At 36.9% G+C, this 6,739-nt stretch overlaps 1 long non-coding RNA gene across 1 annotated transcript in view; it reads left to right on the top strand.

Annotated features, from left to right (window-relative positions):
* Positions 1–6,739, top strand: part of LOC107089312 — a 259,957-nt gene that overhangs the window by 145,801 nt on the left and 107,417 nt on the right. Inside the window, exon 2 of the long non-coding RNA XR_001481433.1 lies at positions 1,144–1,257. This is a non-coding gene — a long non-coding RNA (uncharacterized LOC107089312). The remainder of the gene's footprint in view (positions 1–1,143; positions 1,258–6,739) is intronic.

Raw genomic sequence — 6,739 nt, 5'->3', positions numbered from 1 at the left:
GCAACACGTTTTGTTTATGCTAACAGCAACATGACCAACATGTCATGCTAACCCCGAAATCCCACATACTCCGTCAGCGCTCCGCCGCGCTGTGCTCCAGAGATTGTAGAGGGCATGCGCGAGATAATTAAATTCAAAGCAGCAAAACATGTGGAAATGATCCAGGGTTTTCGCGGATCATTAAAAATAATTACAATTCATAAATTTTTTGGGATTTTTTTCATAAATTTTTATGGGATTTCAGTGTAACAGTCAACATATATCGAACCAAAAACCGTGACCACGAAACTGTGAACCGAACCGTGGATTTTGTTCCACCCTTAATTTCTATATTTTTCAAATGAAATTGCTTATTTTCTAATATTTTATTTACTCAGATTTTTATTTACTCAAGATTGAATTATTTAACTGTGCCTTTTAGAGGTACATTTAAGATTAATAATAGATAAATGACATCTGCATATTTCAAATTACATTCACATTTATAGTGATTTTGTGTGTGTGTGTGTGTGTGTGTGTACCTGTCTAGCCCTCATAGTGAGGACCATTTTTCAGGTTTAACCATTAAATTGAGGACCCGTTGTTTCAAAGTGAGAACATTTTGGCAGTCCTCACATGCTATTTTGCTAATGGTTAGGTTTAGGGCTAAGGTGTCAATCAGTTAGGGTTAGAGTGAGGTACGCATTGGTAGCGGACAAACTGTAATTTAAAAACAAAAACAAAAAGTATACCCACATTTGTCACAATATTTACACAACAGTTTGTTGCTACTTGACCTTCGGCAGGAATATAGATCATTTGCGCCTTGAGTTTCGATGTGTGCTCAGATTGACTGACTGCTGGTTAATGGCAGTTTCTCCAATTGGTAATGTCAGTTTTAAATTCTTCCATACTTATAAATATGCTGCATAATTTATCATCGCTGGGAAAATGGAACACATCAACATCCACCGCCTTCATGACCTGTTGTGTTTACATGGGGGATTTAAACCCCCCGTTTTCCCTTAATACTCCAAACCTCGCCTGTATCTGCCTTCCTGTTGCTTTTACAAGCCTCTTGTATTGAAGAAAACTTGGTTGCCGGATCCTTTATTGAATATTTACGCTTTTTCTCCCCCCCCCTCCCTCAAAATATGTCTGCAGATAATTGCTTGGAAAGAATCACCCAGGAAGGTCAGCCAAGACTCCCGCTGTAGGTGCCAAAGTGAGATCTCCAGGACTACAATTACTTCGGCTGCAGAGCAAAGTGAATGACAGGTAGGAAATAATTCATATGAATCACCTGCTGTATTATGAATAGCCACCTGCCGAGAGGACGTATCGCGGTCAGTTATCCTCAGAATTGCTTCTCGATTGCCCTTTTTTGTCATTTGTTAGTAATTGCCTTATTCTCTTGATAATATGACGAAATTAACCTCGGAACATTCCCTCCTTATGACATTTATGAGACAAGGTTGAAGTTGACACGGTTGCAGTCACCGAATTATATTTAGATCATTTGACTGTGATGCTGTTTGGCTTCTTCTTTTGATGCCCGCGCTTAAGATTGGTTCTCAGTGCTGTCACTCATAAGTCGCACCCTCCATTTTAACAAAACATACAACATTCAAGCCAAACGAAGGACATCCTTTGAAGAAACTCAGGATCACTCGCATCCATTTTCTATTTGGGCTACATCTGACCTTGTAGTGAACAGACATAAAAGGCTGTCAGTCAAACCATCACGCCGTCTTTGTTTCCTTGTGATCGTCATTCTCCAGAGGAGTCGAGCAGTAACAGACTTAAATCTAGCGATTCTGTGCTCCTGGCAAAATGCTTGTCTGTCCTTCTTTCTACCAAACTCAGCAACTGCCTCGGGGAAAGGTGGAAAGAAGGTGAAAACAAAAAAAAAAAAGGAAAAAGTTGGGGATTGGTGTTTGAGCTGTTGGAGAATGTAATCAAGGCCAGCAGATTGTTGAATAGTTCAGTTTGCTTTTTCTCTCCTGGATCAGTTCGATGTAACATGCTGACCTTCAAAAGATTTTTCTGTCCAACTTGTAACAAAGAGTGTTTGCAGTTAAAGTCAAATGGAGAGTAAATATGTGACTTTCTGAGAATCCGGGAACTGGATTTATGCTGCAGCAATACGGTCGAAACAGGCGGCAAACATGTTGATTCCACCGTCACATCAGGGTTCCTACAGCATGAGGCAAGTTAAATTCAAGACTTTTTAATGCCACTTGAAATAGAAATTTAAGACCAAATTCAAGAAAAACCTGCTTGCGACAACTTAACCCAAAGGTTTATTTTGACATAAACCACTGCACTAATGTTTCAAATGTTGAAAAGCTTCCCATTCAGGAAGAAAGCTAAAAACACACAAATGACAGATATATTATAACAATTATTTAACTGAATTCACAAACTTTTTTTTAGCAGGGAACAAAACAAATCAGTTTTAAAGCCCCAACATAACCAGTGCTAAGTCTTTTTTGCAGCTATTTTTCTTTGTATGGTTTTCTTAGTATGTTTGATTTGGTGATAAGTGGAGGCGTTGCAGAGACAAGGGTGGAACTAAACTGAGAAATACCGGCTGTTTCTCTGTAACTCGATTTTGACGCTTTGTGTTTCGTGCTTCACATGCGACTCCACTGCCTTAATTCCCATCGTTCTGAGCTTGAATGACTTCTTGCACTAAATCCACTGAGCCTCATGTATGTTCCCTGGTTTTAGCCATGGAGAAAACTCTTGGCTGGAGACAATTTTGGTTAAATTAACACTTGCTCATTTTTTCCAGACAAAAAGTTAATGGTGCATCTCCCAAATGTTCCGGCCGCAACAACGCTTTTATTGGTTCCGCTATCGGGACGGAACCAATAATGGCGAGCCATTATTTATTTTATTTTTTTATTTAAAAAAAATGTTTTCAATTTTAATGTTTTATTTAGATTACAAAAATAAATCGTGATAAAAATATTCCTATTCATGATGTTTTAAAAAAAAACTACGAAAGACTAATTTAAGACATTTTAATACCAATTAAGGCCTTAGTTTTATTTTGAAGAATTCAATGCCTTTTAAGACTTTTCCTGGAAACTTTAGGACAAGGTACTGGAAAAAGGACTTCAAGGCTGAAAGACTAGATCTGCACATCTGCAGAAGTTTGAAAGATTGTGATGGTCCACATGTGGCTTTTGAATCCAGAAAGACTTTATGTTGAGAGACAGTTTTTATTTATAACTGAGGACACTTTGAATGTCCTCAAACCAATTCACCATACAGTAACAAGGAGGTAAAAAAATATTGTTTGGTTAAGTAATTTTATCAATCAATAACCAATCAGATAAAAGAATTTTAACATTGCTTGTTCCTAATGGAGTTACAACAAATTCCACTATTTCCATTTTTATCTTTTTTAAAATCCATTTTTTTCATTATTCTTTAATGCACATTTTTCTCTCTGACTGTATTTATTAATCGGAAAAGAATGTAGTTATAAATACACTGCAAAATATTTAATAAATACTGTATCCATAAAAGTTTTAATGACCGTTATTTTACGCTTTTATTGGCAATATTTTCCCATCCTTTTTTCAAAAAATAAACATACTGTACTTATGTGTGACATATACAACCTCTAACATAAAAATATCTCCTAAAGAAACAAAAACTACAAACTGAAAGATGGAAGTAAAAATGAACTTAGATCCCATTCAACAGGCAAGTGTGAACAAACTTTTTTTTTTCTCCCCACCTTTTTTTTTATTGTCATACTGTCACAAGTACAAAGCAACAAAATGAACTCTCTGCATTTAACCCATCCCAAACTTAAGGAGGTACAGTATACAGAAGAATACTTCTTTTAAAGTACAAAACCAGTGTAAAAAATAAATTGTCTCAGTTATCCTGATGTAGTTGAACGGTGAGGAGTTTGCATCTGTGTCTGGCTCCCGCTGGCTAGCTTTTTCTCCCGGGTCTGATGTAACTCCGTCACATGTATTCCTATGCGTTCAGTCGATTGTGCACAGAATAAACCTGCAGAAAAGTTGCACTCCAGATCCATAAATTCCTTGGGTATTTTACTGCCAAGTTCCCTTTTTACATTATTTAGAGGACTCTAGGGTTTCTGTATACCTCTTCTCTATTGCTGACCTACTTTTTCTTGTTTCTGTAAAAAAGAGCCTGCCATGTAATCTGGACCGGCAGATACAGGAGTCTGCGGTGGACAAAGGAATGGAGATTTGCACCAATCAAGTTAGGTTGCGAGGGCCTCCAATAGTTCAGCCAATTCGAAATACAGGCAGACCTGTGCCAGACCGCATACTTTTAATTATTTCACAAAATACCCAATCATTATGTAAAGTACAGTAGCAGACATTCAAAATGGTCCTTCCCAGTCAAACGCCAGCCGAATGGCAGCCCACTTCCCTGCAACTCCCAGCAAAATCCCCTCCAACTTCCAGCTACTTCCAGGCATGCATATTTTTTACTCTGGCTCCACCCTTTCACTGAATTACAGGATCTGACCAGGAGATGGCGCTTCGCTTTAGATCTTAATGTCCAAAAATCATGACAGAATATTTTAGTACAAATATCAATGTTTAAAAAGGAATTATAGGGGACCAGCCAATGACCCGTTAAGTAAAGTGGGGAAATTTTGAATGGCTGCTACTGTACAATTCTATATTAGACTGTACACTCTATTATAGTTCTGTTAGCTATTAAAAAAGTTTTTTTTTTTTATCTAGCATTATCTCAATCATATTCCGTTGAGTTTACGTTTTTTTCACACAATCAAAGACAAGTAGAACAGCCTAAATATCATTTTCTACCAACCTAACAGCCAACTGTATAAAAAAAACTATGTATTTTGTTTCCTTAAATTCCTAATTACCACTTAACATTAGCAGAGCGCATGATGTGATGTTTGAGATCTGTTGTCTATTTTCTTCTAGCTTGAGCTAGCATGCCAGCTTCAACTTTTACCAGCGTATGTCGCCATTCCTTTTTCAAATGTCAGAAATCTCTTTTCACTCTGCTGGTGAAGAAAATGCCTCACAAACCATAAAGTCTAACTCAAATGAGAGACTTCCATTAGATTTAGCATTCAATACTAGATTTAGCTTCATTTGCTAAATTTAGCGATTCTGGCTAGGTTATCCGCATCACAGAAATCATAGGACCCTACATATCCTAACATTTTAACATATTAACATTCACAGAGTTTAGCCTTTATTCAGTCTAATATATGCATGCATAAGGTACAATAATCAGTGCTTTAATGCACATTTTTCCCACAAGTCATTATAGCTAATTGTCTCATTAGCTAATTTGACTTCCTCAGCAAACTGATGTAACATTAGCTTCTAGATGAACACAACAGGAAGCAGCTGCTTTTTAAAGTTTTTAATCCAACCATGTTCCTAGTTTGGTACATTATAACGAGTTTCTACCTTCACGTTTGTGTTTTCAATTCTAAATTATATTCTAAAGGCACGAAGCCTTAATTTTAACCTCTGTGATTACTTCAGCTAATTTTTTGTACAGTAGCAAACGCCAGCCGAATGGCAGCCAACTTCCCTGCAACTCCAAGTGAAATCCCCTCTAACTTCCAGCCACTTGCACATTTTTTTACTCTGACTCCACCCTTTCACTGAATTACAGGGTCTGACCAGGAGATGACACTTCTCTTTAGATCTTAATGTCCACAAATCATGACAGAATATTTTGGTGCAAAGATTGATGTTTGAAACAGCTGTAGGGGACCAGGAAATTTTGAATGGCCACTACTGCACATTTCATAAAGTTTAGTTTGAATTAATACTTCTAAAGAAGCAAATTGCTTTTGTTTCTATGTAATGGATTCAGCTGTTAACATCTGTCTAAACAGGGTTTGTGATTTGTTTGCAAAGAAACTGCTATGTTACCTGATCATGTTCTGCAGAATACATGTGAACTTTGACTGAGCTAAACTTTACTGCAGGAATTAAACTTAAAAAAAAAAAAACTTTAATATTAATGAAGATCTGAAGGAGTGATGAAGACGTAGTGAAGGAAGCAGGTGTAAAAGGATGGACTAATACCTTCAGCTGAACTGAATCCCTGAGCATCACATCAAACGCCGTCTCACCGCTCGGTTTCACATCAACCGATGATGGCTACTGCAGTGTTTTCCTTTCCGTTGATGCGGAAATGTCACGTCACTTCAAAGTTAACGTCCTTTCTTTTTATCCTTTAAGTATCGACTGCTTAGTGTGGAACGGAAAGAGCTTTGTCATGAAGCAACTGCTAAAGGGAGATGCACTAAACATGGCAGGGAATGTACTTTTTTTTTTTTTCCTCCCTCTATCAGCAAAATACATTAAACAAAAATAGATTTTTCTAGTCTGTTACTTAAATGAAGACATTTTTAACTCTTCACCAGTGCAGAAAAAAGCAACAAAAAATGCTGAAAACTGCATTAAATGAGATTGTAATGAACCCACACTTTCCTGCCTTTTGTCCCTTTGCTGAATTCACACCACTTTCTGATCTTTATACATTTATACAACATTGTTTTGTTTCAAAGTTCACATTTTTATTGAAAGCACTAAAGAATGATCAAGTCACCATAGAAAATGTATATATATTTACAGTAAATACGCATGTGAAGGATGTCAGATTTGTGTTTATCCCTTTAGTTTTGTACGAAAAATAGTAGGGATGCACGATATTGGGATTTTGGCCGATATCCGATATGCCGATATTTTAAAACTCATGC

This window comes from Cyprinodon variegatus, unplaced genomic scaffold (assembly GCF_000732505.1).
Source record: "Cyprinodon variegatus isolate N-32 unplaced genomic scaffold, C_variegatus-1.0 Scaffold247, whole genome shotgun sequence".
NCBI lineage: Eukaryota > Metazoa > Chordata > Actinopteri > Cyprinodontiformes > Cyprinodontidae > Cyprinodon > Cyprinodon variegatus.
The sequence above is the reverse complement of the archived record's forward strand: the minus strand, read 5'-3'. Positions and strand labels throughout refer to the sequence as shown.